We start from the raw sequence: 21,676 nt of genomic DNA, 5'->3' as shown, positions 1-21,676 counted from the left end.
ATAATTGTGTGATCCCACACCTTCTGCCCAAGTTTTTATCCAGGATATTTCTGGTTTTAGGTCTTAAGTCTTTAATACATTTTGAATTCGTTTCTGTGTGTGGTGTTAAATAGGCGTCAAGTTGTTTTTCTGTGCGTGTTGTTTTTCTGTGCCCAGTGTTTCTGACACCACCTATTGAGGAGATTGCCTTTTCTTCATGTTATATTCTTGATTCTTTTGTTGTGAATTAATTGGTTACATATGTGTGGGTTTCTTCCTGGGCCTTCAGTTCTGTTCCAATGATCTGTGTGTCTGCTTTTACCCCAATACCGTACTGCTTGGGTTATTGTAGCTTTGAGATCTAGTTTAAAATCAGAAAGTATGATGCATCCAACTGTGTTCTTCCTTCTCAAAATGACTTTGGTATTCAGAGCCTTTTGTGGTTCTGTCCACATTGAAGGATTATTCTAGTTTTGGAGACGTGCTTAAACTTTGATAGGGATCGTACCTAGGGAATGTGCAGATGGCTTTAAGTAGTGTGAATATTTTGACAATCTTAATTCTTGGGATCCAGTAGCATGGAATGTCTTTCCGCTTATTTCTGTCTCCAAATTCTTTCTCCACTGATTTCTGGGTTTCAGTACAGAGGTTTTCATCTTCTTGGTTAAAGTCATTCTTTTCTTTTTTGAGTTTTCTATGTTTATCCTTGAGAGAGAGATACATAGACACAGAGACAGAGAAAAAGAGAGAGAGAGAGCATGTATGAGTGGGGAAGAGGTGAGAGAAAGGGAGACACAGACTCTGAAGCAGGCTCCAGACTCTGAGTTGTCAGCACAGAGCCCAATGCAGGGCTGAAAACACAAATCATGAGATCACGACCTGAGCCAGTCAGATGGTTCACTGACTGTACCACCCAGGTGCCCATAGGCTAAATTTATTCTTAAATATTTTATTCTTTTGGAGTGATTTTAAATTATTTTCTTAATTTCTCTCTATGATAGTTTGTGATTCATGTATAGAAATGAAGCACATTATATACATCGACATACATATCTTAACTACTGAAATCATTTATTAGGTCTACCAGTTATGTTGTAGAGTCACTGCGGTCTCTATATAGCATATCATGTACTCCTAATAAGTGAAAAGGTACCTGGGAATATAGGATGATGTGATCAAATTTAGATGAGAGTAAGCAGATATAGGGAGTGATACTATACAAATTTTCTGAAATGTTTTGTGGTTGATATAATCAAACATCTCCATAAATAAGGTTTGTTTGCATATATGTTTTTTTTAAACCAGACACAAGAGCTGTAACATGGACATATGCTTCCCAACACATTCCCACAACACACCCTGTGCATCTTGGGAGGTAGCCACCCTGTCTCTATTTTCTGTCCTGGAACCCAGTGCCTGACTCAACCACTCAGTGAATTCATCTCAGAATACTGTATTTGGGAAGACACCTATATTTTTCATAGGCTTCCTGAAAGGCACCTCACAAATCATTGAATTTTACAGTGATCTGCCTGGAATCCTCTGAGGATGTCTAAGTTGGAATGGCACTTTCTTTGCTGAGAGATCAGGGAGCCCTGAAATATTCCTGTGTGTCTTGTGGTCAGCAAAGGGTGTTGTGTAGCTGCTCATGACAAGGACACTGCTCCCCAAAGATGGGGCTGGCAGGTGCAGGGCGTCACTGCTGGAGGAGCCTGAAGGGTGGAGGGGCTTTACTCAGTATCAAACCCTTGACTGAGTCTCCATCCTGCAGTCTCCTTGAGCTCCTGATGTGCTTTGTAAAGGACTCTCTTCCTTGCCAAGGTTCAAGTGGTTCTTGCTGTTGTCACTCAATCCTCAGGATGAACACATTCAGGTCATGGTCTTTAACTCATTGACCTGACCTGCACTTACAGGTACTTTCCTGAGAGTAAGGGACCCAGCCTGGGTGGAGGGCCAGCAAGCAGACAGTAGTGGCCCAGCCTGCATCCTCCACTGGCCTGAAAGCAGGGACTGGCTGCTCTACTGAGAAGCAGAGCTATGGAACAGGAGGTGCACAGGTGGCTGGGGTTTGTCATGGGATGGGGCCTGGATGAGTGTGTTCCAGGACATGGGGCAGGGACGCTGTGCAGAAGGTCAGAATGAGGGAGTGTGGTTTCTTTCCTGCCCCATGGGTCACTCCTAGGTACCCTGATGGCCTCAGTGCTGGCTTGTCCTCCTATTTCTTCAGGTGTCCACTCAGTCCCAGGGGTCCCTGCTTTTCACATAAGGCCCCAATGTATAAAGAGTCTGTAGATATTTGAAAGTGGAGGCAGCACCCAAACAATGGATATGAATAATGTTCCAAAAGTTGTGCTCGGTGTACATGCCTAAAGAAAGAGAGATTTGTGGTACAGATGTACCCTTTTGTACAATGATGAGAGTCAAAATATTGGAATGGGCCCAGTCATTCAGCTTCTGGAAACACAGAGTAAATGATGATGTGTGGCCACTGAGAATGCAGAAGGGGACAGGACTGTGCCTGCCCACTGTGGGGACATCACGTACTACAAGACCATAGTCCTGGATCCTTACACGCCCAACCTATCACACCACTCGTAGACACAAACACAGACACCTGCTACACTCAAAGCAAAAGGACTGTGAAGATGACACCATGTCTTATGGGCAATTATTTCTTTGAAGAATATAAATTTTTTCTCCGTATTTATTTATTTTTTCATATTTATTTATTTGGAAAGAGTGAGAAGGAGAATCCTGACCAGGGCTTCAAGCTGTCATTGCAGAGCCTGACTTGGGTCTTGATCTCAAGAACCATGAGATAATGACCTGAGCCAAATTCAACTCGGAAACTCAAACGATTGAGCCACCTTGGTGCCTGTCCTCATTATTTAAATCTTAATTTTACTACTTAAACGTCACTTATAGAAAACCTTTAAGAACTTTAGACTTTATTGCCTAATAGATTAGCATAAATGGTATATTGAATATTTCATTTGGGTATTTTATAATATGCACATTAGACCGATATCAACATGGCCTGTCCAGGGAAATGAAAGATTTTCAAGGTATCGCTCTGGACCAGACATTTCTCTTCTGGCTTCTGCTCTTGTGTCAAATCTCAAAGGGTCCCCATGCCAGATAATGAAGATATTTCAAGTAGGAGCTTCACATAATATTTGTCCTTTGGGTAATATTCCTCTGTCATAAAAATGTTAGTTTCATTAAATATTTAACCAATTATTAATCACTCTCATGTTATGTAGCCAGACACAGCAAGAAATGTTGTGTGTTTGCACACACCTGAAAATTTTAGAGGAGCTAAAGCAGCAGAAACCTAGATAGGTGGTTGCAGAGTACTGGGGTGAGGGAATGAACTGTGGGTGATTAGTAGTATACGTTTTTGTGTGATGGAAATGTTCGAGTACATAGTGGTCATGGGTATAAAATCCTGTGAATGTACGTAATGAGACTTGAATTTGTAAATTAAAAGGATCAGAGTAAATTTTTTTGAAGTTAATTTATGTTTTATTTATAAAACAATACCTAAGACAGTAAATACCTCTATAAAAATCACAAAAATTACAAAGAACACAATGACAGGGTCAGGGAATTCATCGTTTGGGGCTGCAGCCAACATGAGCCACTGCTCGGGAGCAGAGGCTGGTTGCTCAGCTGCATCAGGTGGTTGCTCCAGCCCTTCCGTGACCCCACCAGCTGGGGCTGGAGGCTGCTCAGGTTGTGAGTCCACCAAAGGGGCAGGTGGCTCTTCCAGCTCCTGACAGTGAAGCAGAGCTGGGACTACCACCTGCACTGGTGGTGACTCTGCAGGGAGCGTCACTGCTTCTAATTGCTGAGCTCCAGGATGAGTGGTGGCTTCAGGCAACCTGTGCTGTGAAGCTGAAGTGGGCACGACAGAGATAGCGGGGGCTAGCTCCTGAGTGATGTCTGGATCTTGCTTTCAAGCTTGTGTCATAGCTTCAAGAATAGAAAGTGTCATCACCGTGATTGCCATTCCATGGCCCTTCCAAATAAAGGAAACCTCTCCCATAGACATTGTCAACTGAGTCAAAGAACCCACCAGGAGGAAATCTCCCAGATGGCAGGCTAATGGAACAGTGATCTGAGACTACTCACAACTCCTAGCCCACCCGCAGTCTCAGAAAACGTGCTCTGTGTGGCATACCCTGTCACTTCCACATCCCCACATCTCCCACCCAGAGTCCTCCTCACCCAGAGACTCTGGCTCATTGAGCTCATGGTTTCTCCACAATGAGTAGAGAAGGCGGGTGTGGTGCTGCAGTTCGGAGCCCAGCATGTGGACCCATACATATTCCTGCAGCATCTTCAGGCTGATGAATTCTGGGGGCTGGAAAAAGTACTCTGGGTAGTGGTCCAGCCAGGTGCCCAGGATGGAAGACATGGCTCTGGGGATACAAAAGTAGCCAGAACAATCAACATGGGGTGTTCCTCCTGCACTGAGGTCTCAGGACAGCCCTGTGGGACCTGACCTCTATACTCCTGCTCCTGGATGTACAGAGGGTGGTTCTCTACCTTGTCCACCTGGGATTTGGCAGTCCTGCCTAAGAGAGTCCTGGTCACTGAAGAGGGACTGTCAAGACTCTGTTTGACGGGAACCCCTTAACCAATGATGTGGCCAAGTCTGTCCTTCTTGGGGAAGCCAGCCAGACTCCTCAGTGTGTCCCCCTGCCTACCTCCCACTAGAATTCAACTCCGTGCATGAGTGGAGGGGTGGTGTCAGGATGAGTCAGTGCCTTCACTGCATACCTTAGCGCTCCATGAAAATCTGAACAAATACGGGACAAAGGGACTCTGTCTCTTACCTGGGCTTGCTGGGACCCTCCTCATACCTTCAACGTGACGACCTGTGCCTCTATGCTGCCTCATTCACTCAGTGCACATGTGGGTGTCCTCCCACTGACACTGGTCTCCCATAGTGTGGGTGATATGTGCTCCTTGAGCCCTCACTGTGTCTCCTGAACTCTTGCTAAGCACACACTGTTGACGTTCTACAAGGTGGTGAGCGTGGTGTTCCCCAAAACCTTTATCTGGGTCCCCTGATGGGGGCGGATGCAAGGCTGTTAGTGGGAAAGGGATGGGGTTGGACTCTCTAAGGGGCTGATGCTTTCCTCTGGCACTGTCTGCTGTCTCACTGTGCCCACAGCCCATCCTCTACCAGACAGGACAAGAACCCTTTCCTTGCTCCCAAGGAGAAGCCCTCAGATCTTTGTCCTCTCACAGGACTCTCAGATGTGTGGGATGCTGGGTCCTGCAGCCCCTCCCATGCACAGTCTCAGCACTGCAATCTTGGAGAAGGAAGGCCCTCCAGCATGAGCTCAGCCTACTCACATTTTCTCCTGCTCCCAGGGTCCGCCATCCTCCTCAGTCTCAGGAAGGAAGCAGTCATATCTGGAGGAGGCCATAAGGGCATCATATCAGGTGTCCTGTGGATACTACCTCTTGTCATATCCAGAGTCACTGACTGCTGACTAGAATGGAGCTCTGAAGGGGAGGGTGCTGTCTGCTCTGTGCATTGGATCCCAGTCAGCTCCTACAGACATGCCTGCATGTAGTGGGGCTTCCTGTATGTTTGATGAATGATAGGGCCCCAATCAGCTCCATCACACATATTGGTGTGGGTCTGGGCCTGCTGCTTATCCTGGGCATCCTTGACTGGTTTGACCCAGGACTCAGACACACAGATAGAACCTCCAATCTCCTTTTCAAATGGGGAAACAGCACAACACAACACCTGGTGACAGTGAGGGATGAGGCAGAAACTTGATCATGGGGAAGAGGACAAAGATCACCCAGCACAGACAGCTCTGCCAGCAGACATTTCCGCAGGGCCAGGGTGACTTTCCCTGCATTGCCCCCACTGAGTACCTGGAGTTATTCTACTCTGATCAGAGGAACAAAGTGAGACTCAAGGACATTTGGTGACTTTCCTTAGACATAAAGCTTTAAGGGGCTGAATCACACTGGGCTGTGAAGGGCAAGGTGCTCACCTCATAAACAACAGTTCCAGGACCTTCTGGGTGGTAGCAAAAGCTGTGTACATGCCCATGAATGTGGAGACGTACGTGGGGTCTCTCCCCAGAAAGGCAGGCACGATGTGCTCCACTCGCTGCTTCAGCAGGCCTGCCTCGATGGTCCACCCCACACAGTTCTCATTCTCATTCCCAGGTGTGACCTTTGTACCCTGAGGTAGAACACAGGAAGGACACAGAATCAGACACAGCACTATGGCCAACAGGAGGGTTGGAGTCCAGAATGCAGACCAAACCCCCAGACCCCAGTGACTTGTGGCAAGCATGAGACCTGGGTGCCCAGAGTAGGAAAAAGGATCTTGGCATTCACACGAGAATTTGAGGTGGGGAATGACTGAACATGTTAGGATATCAGGTCAGATTCTTAGATGAGTATGGACAGCACCTCCCTTCATTAACAGCATTGTCCCTGTGATTTCTAACAGCACAGCCCATTCTAGGGACCAGAAGACAGGGACATTACCTGGCAGAGGTTGGGTCAGGATAATAGGACATGTAGGATGTTCAGTGCAGCACTGTGACATGGCAACAGAAGGGAATCATGTCACAGTCCCGCATTTGTGAAGGGCTGAATGGGTGAGGTAAGTCATCTCATTTCCAGAATGTAGTCTCGGTGGTAAGGCCCTTGCTCCTGATCTAGAGGGGCCAGGGGTGTGTTCCTTAGCAACCAAAGTGCAGAGCAGTAGACATAATACCATGAGCCCCATGCCCTTTGGGTAAAAATCTCCCTGCTCATCATGAACATGTGTCAGACATGGAGAAGTTGTGGAAGGATGGTCAGGAGAACCAGGACACCTGGGAACAGTTGTTGAGGAAACATGTACGACAATGCCAATATATTCTAGACAGAATCGGACATGAAATGGTTTCACATCTCTTTTCTGATATTCCTACAAATAAGTGGAGAGTGACGTTGCATCTGGCCATGGCAGGGGCTGGGCCATGAGGTCATGTTTGGGGAGCACATGGGGCTCCAGGTTCATCTGGCATCAGGAGTCTACAAGAGATACCGGGGGAGTAGTAGTGTGTTTTCTGTGCCCTGGTATTCTTTTCATTGTCTGTGGGTCCTAGGTGTTGGGTTTCCCTGGTACCTGCACTCATGCTGAGCCAGCGCAGCATCCTCCTGATGGTATGGGTCTTCTTCCTGTCCTTCAGGGAAGTAGAGCAGGGGCTCTCATCATTCAGCTTCTCCTCCATCTGTGGCATGTGGCTCTGTAAAGACAGTGCCCAGCAGGCAGGCAGGAGTCCTCAAAGCCCTGTCTGCTTGCTTTTGCTTGTCCTCAGACCCATGTGAATTCATTCCAGATATGACACCACAGTGTGCACACACCTCCCCCAAGGAGGAGAAGCAATGTGGTTTGAGGGCCTTGGATTAAACCTGTAATCAGTTAGAGGCATCTCAGAGATCCCTTTTCCCTCCTTCCCAGCATGACATCTGCATGGCCATGATGGGTCCACCAGGTCGTCCACTGCCATCCAACCTCCTCCAGTCCAGGAGAGGAGCGCCTCACATGTCCCCCTTCCCTGGAACTGAACACGAGGGGATAGGGGTGCCCAGAAATGGCTCAGAGCTGTGACCTGACCTGACCTGACCTGCCATGCTCTAGGTGCTCTGTGTTACCTTATGTGACCTCCTGGAAAACATCCTGAGACATCACCAGCGTGGGTTAAGTAACCCTCTCCAACATCCAAATGATACTGCACACTGGGGTTTCTGGTATCCAGAGCCCCGGTACCTGGGAAAACAACAAGAGAACATCCCAAACTCTCTGTGTCTGCACACAAGTGAGCCTGGTATGGGACCTTACTAGAACATGGGTGCCAGGTTACAGGAGTCCCAAGCTCTCCTGTGGCCTATTGTGAGCAAAGTGATGGCATTGCCTATGATCCACCTCCTGAGTCCCCTCCTGGGATAACACCTATGCAAATAGTTCTCTATTTGCTGACTGCTCACCCCTTTCTCCATGAACTGTCACATCGGTCCACAGTTACACCAATGCACCCCTCTCCATAGCCCCCTGGAAAGGTATGGGGACAGCCAGGGTCCTAGCTGTGAGACATATCTGGGTTGAGACATAACTCTTCATTCTTACCTCTTTCTGGTCCCAGATTCGCGATTGTGCTTCTCAGGTATGGTCCATGTCTTTTCTGCCCAATGGAGATAATTCTAGCATGTACTTCCTCAGGATGTCCTCAGGCATATGTGGGATGATACCAGTGAAATTGGAGGAGTGGTGTCACCCATTGGAAATTTATCCAACCACATTTACTTCAACTTCTTACCTCCTCTGATTCTGCTGCTCCTCTGATCCCAAGTGTGCATACGTGTGTGCGTACGTGTGTGCGTGCAAGTGTGTGTGTGTGTGCGTGTATGTGTGTTTACCAGTGCTCATTTTCTGGAGCTCCAGAAGATAACATCCCCACCTAGGGAAGGATGGCCAAAAATTTCTTAAGAGCTTAGGTTCTCTAATTTCTAAAGCAATCCCTACAGATGGGATTGCAGTTGTGGTCTAGTAGGGCAGAACTCAATTTACCTAGACTTTGTTAGTTCTGTGCCATGAGCCATTCCCTCCCATTCCACTGGGTACAGTGGGGACAGGGTTGTACTCAGTGGGTTGCCATAGCCTGGAGTGCTCCTCAGGGAAGAACATGCTGGAATGCCTCCTGTTACACTCCTCTTCAGCCTCACCCCCACGTCACATCCATGTCTGCACACAGTTACAGTAACACAACCTTTTCCAGAGCCCCCTCAGAAAACCTGGGTCAAGTCAAGGACCCCATTTTGAGGACATGGAGTTGGGTTCATGCCTGGTTCGGACTTTTTACCAGTCTTTGGTTCTGGGCAAGGCACTGACCCTGGCAAGGTCTTCACTTTCTCCTCCCTTCAGTGGCTCCCTGGGATCCCCACATCCTGTAAACACATCCTTGTGTAATTTCCTCCCTGGAGTGTGGTATGGACTTAGTGTTTGATTTCTGTTCCAAAGAAGATGGCAATGTGACCCCTCAAACCACCCAAGTTTTGGTGATAAAATGTCCATGACACAGCCACGTACTCACTGTCACTCTCTGTGTTGTCTCTCAGATCCTCATACTGGGGAACAACCCCTGTGTTGAGTAATGACACAGACAGTACACACAGCCTAGCCCTGAGACACAACAACATACAGGGAAGAACTAAGGCATTCAATGTGGACTTAAGCTTGCCACCACCCTGAAGTGAGCTCAGGGGTTGAGTGAAGCAGGTTCTGTCTCAGTGATGATAGCAGCCCCAATGTCCTGAGAGGCTCTGGCAAGAGCCCTCAGGTGAGCACTGCTGAATTCCTGGTCCTCTGGGCCTGTGAGATGGTAAGTTTATGGGGAAGCCATTAGGGTGAGGGAATATTGTCACACAGCACTAGAGCAGAGTACTGAAAATGTCCTCCTGCCCCAGGCCCTTGCCCTCCTCACCCTCCCTCTCTGCTCTCCTCCCCAGCTCTTTCCGGTCTCCCTGGTATCCTTTCACATGTCCACCCTGACAACACCGACCTCTGCCTCCGAGGGTCTGCACCACTGTGCCTTCTGCCAGGCTACATATACTCGGATTTGTGCAGGGCTGACTCATTCTTGCACTGCTGCAGGAGGTATTAATGTTTCCTCAGCACAGACTTGTCAGACCCTCACCTGGTGGAGCTCAGGACCCTGTTTAGCACCTTGATTTTTTTCTATGGAGTCATTGCTCATGTCATTCACATTTTTGTTTCATGTCCTTTCCATCTTCCTGTCTAGATCTTGAGCTCCTAGAGGGAAGGCCTGACTGCCTTACCAGCACTGGCACTATCTGAATGCTCAGATGTTCATTCCCAGGGGATCCATCCCACCATTTAGCAGCCCAGTCATTATAGCCTGATTTACTTGGGTAATTTTTCAATACTTATTTTATTTTATGTTTTTTCAGTCTACTACACTTCTATCTTGGGGTGTAAAATCACACTCCAAGATCAAGAGTCTCATGCCCTACTGACTGAAACAGCCAATTTTAATGGAACTAGACTGATTTCTAAGTTATCTTGAAGGTTAACATTTTGTAGGTATATTTAGTTATGCTGAATTACCAGAGAACGCGCCAAATTTCAATAGCTTGTCCCCATAGATTCCCTCACATGACAGTGCTGGGTGCGTGTTTAGATTGGAGACTAAACTTCTTCATGTGGTCATCCAGGAACCCAGAATTCCTCCATTTGTCCCATCTCCCTCCTGAGGATATCAGGTACTTCCACAACCAATGGCACAAGGGGTGATAAAGGGGAAAGGGAACAAAGAAATGCACATGGGAGCATGTTATCAGCCAGGTCTAGAGTGCCTAAAATATCTGCCTTTACACTCATTCCTTGTTTTAAAGGCAAGGGTTTTTAAGTAATGATCTGTGAGAAACTATGTCCCACAAAACATAGAAAATACTTCCCTAGATATGCACCACAAAATATACAAAAGGTAATTCCTGAGCTGAAGGAAAATTTTCTCCCTCCAGTACACATTTATGAAGGAAATAAGAAGAGTAAAAATCTATGTGTGTGTTTGTGTGTGATTTATACATATTAATGAATATGACGTTTAATGAATATATATGAATATTTTAAGTGAATTATCATTGACTTTTAATTAGAAGAATTAGTAAAACAGTAAGTTAAAAATAAGAATTAGTGAGCTTACAGACATATATTATTAAGATATATGACAGTATCAGGGCGCCTGGGTGGCTTAGTGGGTTGAGCGTCCGACTTCATCTCAGATCATGATCTCATGGTTCGTGGGTTTGAGCCCCACATTGGGCTCTGTGCTGATATCTCAGAGCGTGGAGCCTGTTTCAGATTCTGTGTCTCCCTCTCTCTCTGCCCCTCCCCCACTCACGCTTTGTCTCCCTCTGTCTCAAAAATAAACATTAAAAACTTTTAAAGAAATTACATTAAGATATATGACAGTATGAATTAAACGATTGGTAGTTGAGAAATCAATTAAGTGCCTCTTAAAATTGTTTTCAAGTACAAAAACTCTTATAAACCACTTGACTGTAAGTATAGTGTAAATATTGCAACTCCAGCCCAGTTAGCCAGTTAAATTGAAATAATTACATATATCTATGTTCACTTACACTTAAGCACCCCACTCTTTGTTTCTGTTCAGGTCATGATCTCTGGGTAGTGAGAATGCTGAGAGACAGAGGAAGTTCAAAGGAGCCCCCTTGTCTCTTGGTGCTGGTGACATGGAGGGGGCTATTGTGGGACCCCATGTTTTCCTAGGTGTCCCCAGTCCAGGAATATTACAACCCTCCCTAATTCCCCTGCACAAACCGGGCTAGCAAGGAAATTGTGGCTGCCGCAACTTCCTGTAAGATTTGGCCCAAGATCTCTACATATTTGACCTAAGATCTCACGAGATTTGCCCCTAGATCTCATGACATCTATCAACAGGACAGAGTTGGCCGTTTGCTCTGAGATTAGAAGAAACACAGACTGCCCTGAAGGTTCCATAGCCCAGGAGAATCAATGAGGGCTTATTGTGTGTTCAGAGTAGCCAGATCCTGTGCACTTTCCTTCCCCCTATGCCTCCTCACCTCCCGTTTCAATCCCCTCTAGCTTCACAGAAATAAAGGGCCACCAGGCCAAGTCTTCCCTATTTTAGTGGTGGTTCTTACCCCCACTGCTCTTAGAATGCTGGACGAGTTGGAAAGTATGAGCCAGGGACCTCATATTCTTTTGGTGGTGGCCTTGGATTGTTTGTGGGACCCTGGGTGTTGGTAGCAGTCCACAAACCAGGAGTGTCCCAACCTGCCTATTTACACTTCATAAAGGTGACTACACTAACGAGTTCTCATGCCTGCCTCCTTCTGGCTATATTTGGCCTGACATCTCATGAGATTTGGCCTGGGGATCTCATAAGATTGGTCAACAGAGCAGAGGTGGCTGCATCTTTTCGAGTCACAATGAACACAGACTGCACTTAAGTGTCCATGGCCTAGGACAGCGCTCAGCGATACTTTTTCTGTGTTCACAAGAGTCAATTTCTGTGCACTGTGCTTCACCCCACTCCTCCTTCTCTCCTGTGTCTTGTGCCTCTACTTTACTGGGAATAACAGGATAGTCTGGTCCAGCAGCCCCTGTTTCTGTGGCCAGGTGTTTCACCCACCACATCTAGGATGCCGAGACAGACAGGAAATATGAACACAACACCTTGTGTCTTGGTGCTGGTGACATGGCAGGGTCTATTGTGGGACCACAGGTTTTCCAAGGTGTCCCCAACCCAGGCATATCACAACTCTACTATTTTATCCTGCACAAAAGAGGTTATGCTACCTAGTTCCCGCTCCTGCCAAGTTCCCAGGAGGTTGGAAGAGATCTTGCCAAATTTGGCCATAGATCTCATGAGATCTGCCCCTAGATCACAGGAAACTTGTCAACAGGGACAAGGTGGCTGTGTTCTCTGGCGGCAGGAGAAACACTGAATACCCTGAAGTTCCTGCACTCTGGGAAGTGCAATGGCGGGCTGCCTGTGTGTTCAGAAGAGGCGGCACTTTCTTTCTCTCTGTGCCTCCTGACCTCCTTTTTGTATCACCTCTTATTTAGCATGAACAATATGAAGTCCAGCTGTTACAGCAAATACTCTGCCCAGAAAGAGACAAGCCACAGAACTCAGGGAATCAGAAACACTGTTTATTGTGCACCCATGACACCCCAGCACAGTCACCTCCAAAGGCTGAGCCCCATACCTTGGCATTCACCTCCTTATCTGGCTGTGATGCTAGGCAGTTGAGAGACAATGGAAAAATAGAGGGGTCCTTATCAGTGGTGCTACATGGATAGTTGGTGGAGGCAGGAGGCAAACAAGATTACAGAAGCCAAAAGAATGCATGGGGAGCATGCAGCCTCAGGCATCTGGCTGGCCCCTTTTATCTTGTTGTTGTTGTTGTTGTTGTTGTTGTTGTTGTTGTTGTTTTTCCTAGCTTTTCTTCTCACAGCCATTCTCTCCTAGGTCAGTGGTCCTTGTTACTCCCACTGCTCCTAGAATGCTGGGAGGGATGGGGACTACTAGTGAGACACCTTATGGCATTTTGATGGAGGAGTTTGAAGACATTTGTGGGACCCGAGGTGCTCCTAGGTTTCCCCAATCCATGAATGTCCCTGCCATGCACAAAGCAGACTTAGCTAGGGAGTTCCCACTCCTGCTGAGTTCCTGGGAGATTTGGCCCCAAATCTCCTGAGAGTAACAGTGATATCTTGCAAGATTTGGCATTATATCACACCAGAATTGTCCCTAGATCATGGGATACTTGTGAACACGGGACTGTGGCTTCGTTTTACAGACTCAGGATGGAAACATACTATGCTCAAATGTCCAATGTCTAGAACAGCTCTCAGGTAGCCTCTTTGTGTGATCACAGAAGCCACTTTCTGTGCACGTTGTTTCTGCCTTCCCCTCCTGCCCTCAGGTTTCTCTGTCCTATAGTTCAGTGTTCCAAGTGGGCCTCTGGTCCATTTGTTCTTATTTCATTGGTCTGTGTTTAGCTCTAGTGTACGTAAAGGCTGGGAGTGGCAGGAAGTATGAGCGAGGCCCTTCATGTGAATTGCTTATGGTATCTGTTGGCTTTTGTACAACCATAGATGTCACAGCAGTCCCCATCCAAAAATGTCCCAGCCCTGGCGGTGTGCCTTGCAGGTACCAGGCAAGACCAAGGAGTTCTTCCTCCTGCCAATTTCCTGTGAGATGTGACTCAAGGTCTGGTGAGCTTGGGACACATGTGTTCTGAGATAGGACCTTAGATCTCAGGAGATTTTCCTCTTCATCAAGCGCTTTTAGTCAACAGGGAAGAGTGGCTGTGAATTCAAGAGCAGGACGACACAGACTGTGCTGAAATGTCCAAAGCCTGGGAAAGTTCTCAGGGACTCGGTTCATTTTTCAATCATCTGTATCTGTCAATGACCACTGTAGGAGTCTCCTATTCCTATTGTAACAGATTACCAGTTTTAGTTTCTTAAAACTACACCAACTTATTCTTATGGTCTGAACATGAAAAGTCCACAATGAGGCTCGTTGCACTAAAGTCAACAAGGCAGCAGGGCTGCGTTTCTTTCTGGAGGCTCCATGGAAGAATCTGTTTGTTGTCCCTTCCAGCTTCTAGAAGATGCCCACATTGTCAGCTCAGAGCCTGTTCCATCTCCAAAGCTGGCCATGGCTGATCAGTTACTCTCAAAATACATTATTTTGACATTGACTCTCCCTCTTTCACTTCCATGGACCCTTGTGATTACATTGGCCCCTCCAGGCTAATCTCCTCAGATCAAGTTCCTTAATCCAATCACATCTACAAAGTCTCTATGCCATGTAAAGTAGCATATTCCCAAATTCATGTGGTGATCATGTGGACATTTGTGGGAAGCTCTACCATAGCTACCCCCATCAGTGAACATATTTCTAAAGCATGTCAATCAATGCAGTCTCCGCATTACTGTAAATCAGTATGTTATCACATCTTAGTCTACTGCTTTTGAGTGCCAACCTGTCAGCAGCTGACACCAGCTCATTTATGTCCCTGACATTCACCATTTCCAGAACTCCACACTTCCCAAAAAATCTACATAAGATCAGCAGTGTGGCCAGTTCAGAGAGACCGTGAGTGACTGGCAGGGCTTGTCCTTCTTGAAGGAAGCAATACATTCATCTCTGTGCTTGGTGCTGCAGAAATTATGAGGAGAGATTGTCATTTTCAACATATTTCAGTATTACATGTATACACTTACCAGAACATAACTGAATGAAAGGGAAAAGAGAAAGAAAGACCATGCACGTACCAGTGTTGAGGCATTTGAATTGGGGAGAGACAAGGAGAAAATCTGTGGTGAGATGAATCTGAGGACCCTGTGCTTCAAAGGTTCTCAGGGATCAGAGCTGTGTGCTGCAAGCAGTTTTAAGGGGGGCCAGGGCTGAAGGAGTGTGTATGGATTGACTGTGTCCTGTTAAAATTCATACGTTGAACTCTAATGCCCAGTGTGACTGTATTTGCAGAAAGGCCTTTACAGAAGATATAAGGTTAAATGAAGTTAAGGGCATGGGGCCCTTGATCCAATAGGTTTAATGTCCCTGAAACAGTGATCTTGAGCTCCCCATCTCCCACCCGAGCACAAGCACCCAGAAAAGGACATGTGAGACCACAGGGCAAAGAGGACAGGACTCTGTGAGGACAGAAATCTCACACAGTCTCTGTGAGGACAGGAATAGAGCTCTCACTCAAACCTGAATTGCTGAGAACTTCCGGTATTGATCTTAGATTTCTAGCCTCCAGAATTGAGAGAAAACACCTGTCTCTTAAATCCATATAAGATGTAGTATTCTGTGAAGGGAGCCCAAGCTGACTAATGTGGGTCTCACTCAGTCATCGGCCTCAGCAGCTTATCCTACCTGGGAATTTCCAGAATCTAACTCAGTTTTGTGTATACTCTGGAACTGACACTCACAATCCACTTCCCCCTTGTGAAGAATGATCTGTGAATTTACTTTTTTTTAAGTTAGCTCTATGCCCAATGTGTTGCTTGAACTCACTGACCCCAAGACCAAGAGTCACATGCTACATCAATGGAGCCAGCCAGGTGTGACTGACCTGTGACTTGTCACATGGTTGATCATTTCATAGCACAATTTATCACATGTAGGAATGACCTAGACCAAAGATCTTCTTGGGTTTTCTTTTGATCAAGTTTGACCTCAAATATCAACCTAGAATGACCTGGGAAATCTAGATCCAGATTCTGCAGGATGACTCCTTGACCCCACATGTCCTGCTCTTCCTTTTCTCTTGGAAAATTTCTGTGCTTCTGACTCTCCAGAACCACAAGACATGTATTTGACTGGTGTTGAGGGAGCTGGGCTTAGTCTTGGGGAGACACAGTTGAAAAGTAAAGAATCCCCAGAATCAGGGAATGTTGGGGTAGATGGAATTATAGAGGTTGTTCCTGTGGGAGGAAAAGAAGCTGAGGATGAGAGCCCCTCTCCCACTCCACTTTTTTGAGGGCCAAAAATTTCCTTTTGTAGGAGACGCAGATGAGACACTTCCAGCAATAGTAAAAATAATAATAATAATAATTTATAGAAGCAAGAATTCAGTGCAGCCTCTAGGTTTGAAGGCCTGGAGGCTCTTACATAGATGCCAAGCCAGCACAGCATAAGAGGACCTCAAAGTCCATGAAGTGTGAGTTCACCAAGCAGATAAGGAGCTCTTTGCAGATAGCCAGAGTGTGCTTAGTGGAGGTAATCTCGCAAATGAAAACTCAGGTGGGAAGAACATGCACAGGCCAACAGCACTGTGGGCTGAGGGAGAAGACAGTCTGTTCCAGCGCAGGTGTATCTGCTCATGGCCACCAGCTCCATTTGGGCAGGCACAGGTATTCTGCTAATCTAGGTTTGCTTGGCTCTGCCTTGAAGCCTTCTTTTACACAGGCCAACACAGGAAAGGCTGTGTCAGCCTGAGGGGAAGATGAGGGAAAACTTTCCACCAGCAAGAGAAGCACTAATCTTTCTCCCTGTTTGATCAGATCCTGGGGAGTGCAGCATTCATGGCCACCTGTCCCCCGACCCTTCCCCTGCAAGCCTAGGCACGACAGGTCTTAGGCCAATGTTGGGGGAAGGGTGACCAAAAGTCAGGAAGCCCTGGGCATTCAGGATGACACCTGCCTGCAAAATCTCCACGCACTGAACATTGGGTGCCTGCTTCTACATTGTGGGTCTGAGAGCAGGACCATGGCACCCCTCGTGGCCTCTTGGAGGAGGCGCACAAGGATCCCAGGATTGAGGCAAGGGCAGATCTAAAGGATACAATCCCACCTTCCCCTCTAGACCCAGCTGAGAGTTCACAGCAGGAGGTGAGCAGGGTTCCAGGCACACCTCATCCTTCCCTTCAGTTCCTCCACAACTGTACTTTGGATGAGATTTCTGCAATCCAAATCAGCCCTTGGAAAGAACAATGCCATGTCTTGAAAACAAAGTAAAACAACTATTCCGAAGACACTAGAAGAATCTGGGCAATTTTATGTTCATCAGCGAACACTTCTAGGATTCTGATTGCCTATGTCTTGATTGCGCCTCTAGGTACTGTCTTACTTTTACATACATACACACACACACGCACACACACATATATATGTATATACATACATATACACATATATATGTATATGTACATATATATGTATATATATTTCCAGAATCAGTTGCTCTAGTAACGAACCCTCTACCTTCACTGCCCTCTTTTAGCTTCTCTCGGTCTTTTTTCTCCCTACCATTTCCTTTGAGCATCTATTGGGTCATTATTATGGCTGAACTGCCAGATTCTTTGTCCATTTAATAGGCTTCATGAGGTACTGCATCTTTGTGAGGTCTGCGAGATCATTTTGGTGTCTATTTGTGTGGTGTTTGTGTTGTACTTTCCTATGATCCTGTTGCCAGAGATTGATTCTAGAGCTGCTTTAATTAAGTGGGCTGGGTTGTTGGTGCACTACTAAGAAAGAATGAGTTCATCAGTAAGTATATTTTGTCATGAAGCCCTTGGCTTGCCTCCTATGTCTTCCCCATTGTGTCTTACTTGAACATTCAGGACACTCTCTTCTATAGATGCGATCTGACTGGCTCTATCACAAACCTCCTGTGGACCTTGTCATATGCAAATAAGATAAGCCAAGAGATTCACATTGAGTTTTCAGTGACATTAAAATCTTTTGACAAGGGCTCCTGGTAACCCACAAATTCTCACAACAGTTGTGGAGATGTATACTGTAATTTATATTTTTTGAAAACTCTAAATGGGGCGCCTGGGTGGTTCAGTCATTTGAGCGTTTGACCTTGGCTCAGGTCATGATCTCGCGGTTTGTGAGATCACCCAGTTAGGTTCTGTGCGGGGCCTGGAGCATGCTTCAGATTCTGTGTCTCCCTCTCTCTCTGCCCTTTCTGTGTTCATGCTCTGTCCATCTGTCTGTCTCTCCCTCTCAAAAATAAAACGTTAAAAAAAACCCTGAAATTGAGGTCAATATATTTATTGTAATTCTATTTTACATTAACATTCTTCATCTCATCTTGTTAAACTTGTCAACATCAGTTTGGGTGGTGTCTCCGTCCACTTGGGCTGCTCTAACAAAATAGACCAAAGAAATTTATTTCTTATGGCTCTGGAGGCTGCAGGTGTTTCGGGAAGAAACACAAACTCCACACACACACGCACAAACACAAACACACACACACACACACACACACACACACACAATGAGAGTTACAGCACATGGATTCACATGTAGACACACCTACTTCCCTGCACACAAACTCACACCACCTAATGACATTACTGTGATGCCAGGGACACTCCAATGTGACCATCATTATTTTCCTGGGAAACCCCTACATAAAGCCATGTCCCTTATTCTCTTTCCAAAAGGAGGTAGAATCAGGGTGGCCCTGCACAATAAGCCTGCAAAACAGCCCCACCTTTCTCATATTCCAGATTTCTTCTCACATAGGTAGGCACTGCAAAATACTTTCCCCATTCACATTCCCACAGGGTGCTCTGCTATGTCAGAAAAGAAAGCACTATGAGGAACATATCATGCTGTGTTTTTTTGCACATCTCTTTTGTTATGTTAGTGACAGGAACAAACCAGATGGGAAAGAGTGATAGAGGCCAGGGAACTCCAAAGCAAGAGCAGAGCAAATATATTTGCTCTGCACATTCCTACAGGATGTGTGTTTCAAGTCCTTTTTAAATTTTTTTTAATGCCTTTTGATTTTTCAGAGGGAGAGACACACAGAGTGTGGTCAGGATGGGGGGTGACACACAGGGATACACAAAATCCAAAGCAGGCTCCAGGCTTTGAGTTTCAGGACACACCCCTATGCAGGGATCGGCTTCTTGCACCATGAAATCATGACGTGAACCAAGTTTGGGCATTTAACAGACTGGGCCATCCATGCACTCCACAAGTTGGTTAGGAAAAATGATATCCAAGAATGTAATTTGGATGCTCGAGAAAAGCTCAGGATCCTGCAGACAGTAACTGATTCTGCTATTTTGCAACACTTTTGTAATCATGTATGTGTTGGTAATGGCCTGTCACTGGACATTGTCACTTTTGACTAACTGGTATATACCAGTCAGTGTGCACACACTTAGAGTTATATGCCTTAATTCTTTTTAAAGAGAAAGAAAATAACCTTAATTCTTACACAAGGAAAGTCAAGCTTACCTCCAAAGTCGATGTGGAATCTCCGTCTCTGTTCTCCATGGAAATTCCATCATTCAGGTCACTGATAGAACCTAAGAAGATACGCAGATAGTTTCAGGACGCCAGTGGGAGTGCTCAGGAATTGTTCCCTGGTTTTTGCTTCATGGAGTCATTGACACAAGTATATGGAGACCGGTGATTCCTGAGTATCAAGTGACTTGCTGCTGGGTCAACCTTGGTAGAAAAAGGAAGGTAAAGGAAAGGAGCAGGGAAGCAAATGGAAACAAGGCCTGTGAATTTTCACTGCAGGGAATAAAATCAATGGGAAATATTGGAAACAGTGAGATGCATGCTATTTTTTGCTAATGGATTCCAATGACCCTAATGCCTGTTTGAAGTTCAGGAAATATTCCTGCATTGTGGACATTTTCAAGACAATGTGTTTGCTCTGACTGTGCAGGACATATGCAACCAGGGTGGTGGGAACATTCCTCACTACCAAAGTTTGCTCTGGGTTCCTGTTTACCATGGTCCTTTCAGTGTGCACTTCAAGGTTTGAGTACGTCCTAAGGCTTCTGATACTATTATGAAATTGACTAGAAATCTTCCTGATTCTTCGCTGCCTAGACCTCATATGAGAGATGCTGTTAAGTGTGAAAGATATTGGGCTATTTATTTCTCCTTTATTTCCACCTGCAGAAAGGGAATACCAAACAAACATTCAGGTGCAGCTGTCCTGAGGGAAGAATGTACTGTTGTAGGCAGTGGGCACTGACCCTGACTTAGAGTCCTAGAAACTGGTCACCTGAACTGTTGTGTGTGAGTAGCACATATCTTCTGAAGAAACACCCACTCCACACACACATACACACACACACACACACACACACACACACACACACACATCACAGAGAAACATCCACCACCCTCATACACAAAAACCACACCAGCTAAATAAATGGTCTACGTGCTGTCCATACCTGTAGAACAAGGGTTTTGTTTTACCGTACAATCCATTTTCCTCACAAAACCCCCTCTGCCACTCCCAACAGGAACCCAGAAATCAGGGATTCTCTCCAGACCAAAACAGATGAGAAAGCCTCACCCTCAGAGTCATCAAGTTTTTCTCAAGAAGTTTCCAATTCCAGAATATATACCATGAACCTTTACTGTGGCCTCACCCTGTAATTACAGAAAAGGCAAGAATATGAGGTTCACATCATCCTGTGCACAGAGTTTACACATGGATTTTGTTCTCTTCTTGATGTTAGCAGTTAGTCACGATGCAGGTTCTGAGTCAATGGCTTCAAACAATCATACAAAGGTGACCTGTGAAAAGGCTTCCGTTTTCAAGGTCACATCTCCCAAGTCAGTTTAATCAGCACATACAAAATTCTTTTCCACAGAGGAAATGATCTCCTGACAAATGCTGACTACCATACAATTTCTCACTGGTCGTGTAATTATTACTTTTTTCCCTTGGGAAAATCATATCAGTTGGTGACAGAATTACAGGAAAAAACTTCAGCAGTAATAAATTGGATATAACCTCACGGATGGCCAAGCACAGATGTTCATATCTTAATTCCCTTGAAATTGAAGTAAAGCAATCGTGCTCTTTCAGGTACAGAAAATATCTTTACCTCAGGAAGAGTTATGGGTACTTCCTCCATCTTTGTGCTGGGAAGCTTTTGCATCAGGTCTTCAGGGGCAGCTAGGAGGAATCAGAGCAACCATCAAGACACTTGTGGGGCAGCTCAGGAACTAGTGAAAGGTTTTATTGATTGAACATGAGGCAAGCGTGTGCATGTGGGTGAAGAGTAATTATGGACTGTGCTGCAGCTAGGAATTCTCTAGGGGGACAAAGGATGGCACAGAAAAGGAGCAGGAAAGAAACGGGCTACAGGGGGTTTGTCTTTCCAGCAGAGACAATCCTGAGGGAGTTGAGACAGTTAATGAAAGTTGTGGAAATCCTGAAGTGCCTTGCATGTCAAGATTGAGTTTCCTGGCCTTTCTTGATTGTTTGAAGGTCAGCCCATTTATCACTGTCTGCCTCTTTGAAAATCTGTTCTTCTGCCAGAATCCCCATCGTGTATTTGCTAGGATTTTGTATTCATCAAGTCTACTTTGGAATTTGTCCTTGACGAAATGCAACTTTAAATGTGAAGGTGTATTTCATCCTAGGAAAAGAATCCTCTTAGATTTCCTCATGAATCATTTTATCATAAAGATTATTACATCTAGAAGCCTTGAAAATACTGACATCCCATCATGTGAAAGGAAACACTATTGATCCCCTTGCTATACTCCTCCCACTTTTCTTTGGTCTGTAAGATGTACGTGTGTCCAGGGAGTCAATGCTGTCCATCATGGCCCATGCCATCCAACAAATGACAA

The 21,676-nt window shown here is 45.8% G+C and overlaps 1 long non-coding RNA gene across 1 annotated transcript; it reads right to left on the bottom strand.

Moving 5' to 3' along the window:
- Positions 1 to 6,846: 6,846 nt before the first annotated feature.
- On the bottom strand, positions 6,847 to 8,258 carry LOC121045138 (uncharacterized). Its single transcript, XR_005797602.1, has 3 exons — positions 8,141 to 8,258; positions 7,669 to 7,783; positions 6,847 to 7,259 (listed from the first exon to the last, which is right to left on the bottom strand). It is a non-coding gene; the product is annotated as an uncharacterized LOC121045138 (long non-coding RNA).
- Positions 8,259 to 21,676: the final 13,418 nt, after the last annotated feature.

This window comes from Herpailurus yagouaroundi, unplaced genomic scaffold (genome assembly GCF_014898765.1).
Source record: "Herpailurus yagouaroundi ecotype Mexico unplaced genomic scaffold, PumYag 189, whole genome shotgun sequence".
In the NCBI taxonomy this organism is placed as follows: domain Eukaryota; kingdom Metazoa; phylum Chordata; class Mammalia; order Carnivora; family Felidae; genus Herpailurus; species Herpailurus yagouaroundi.
The sequence above is the reverse complement of the archived record's forward strand: the minus strand, read 5'-3'. Positions and strand labels throughout refer to the sequence as shown.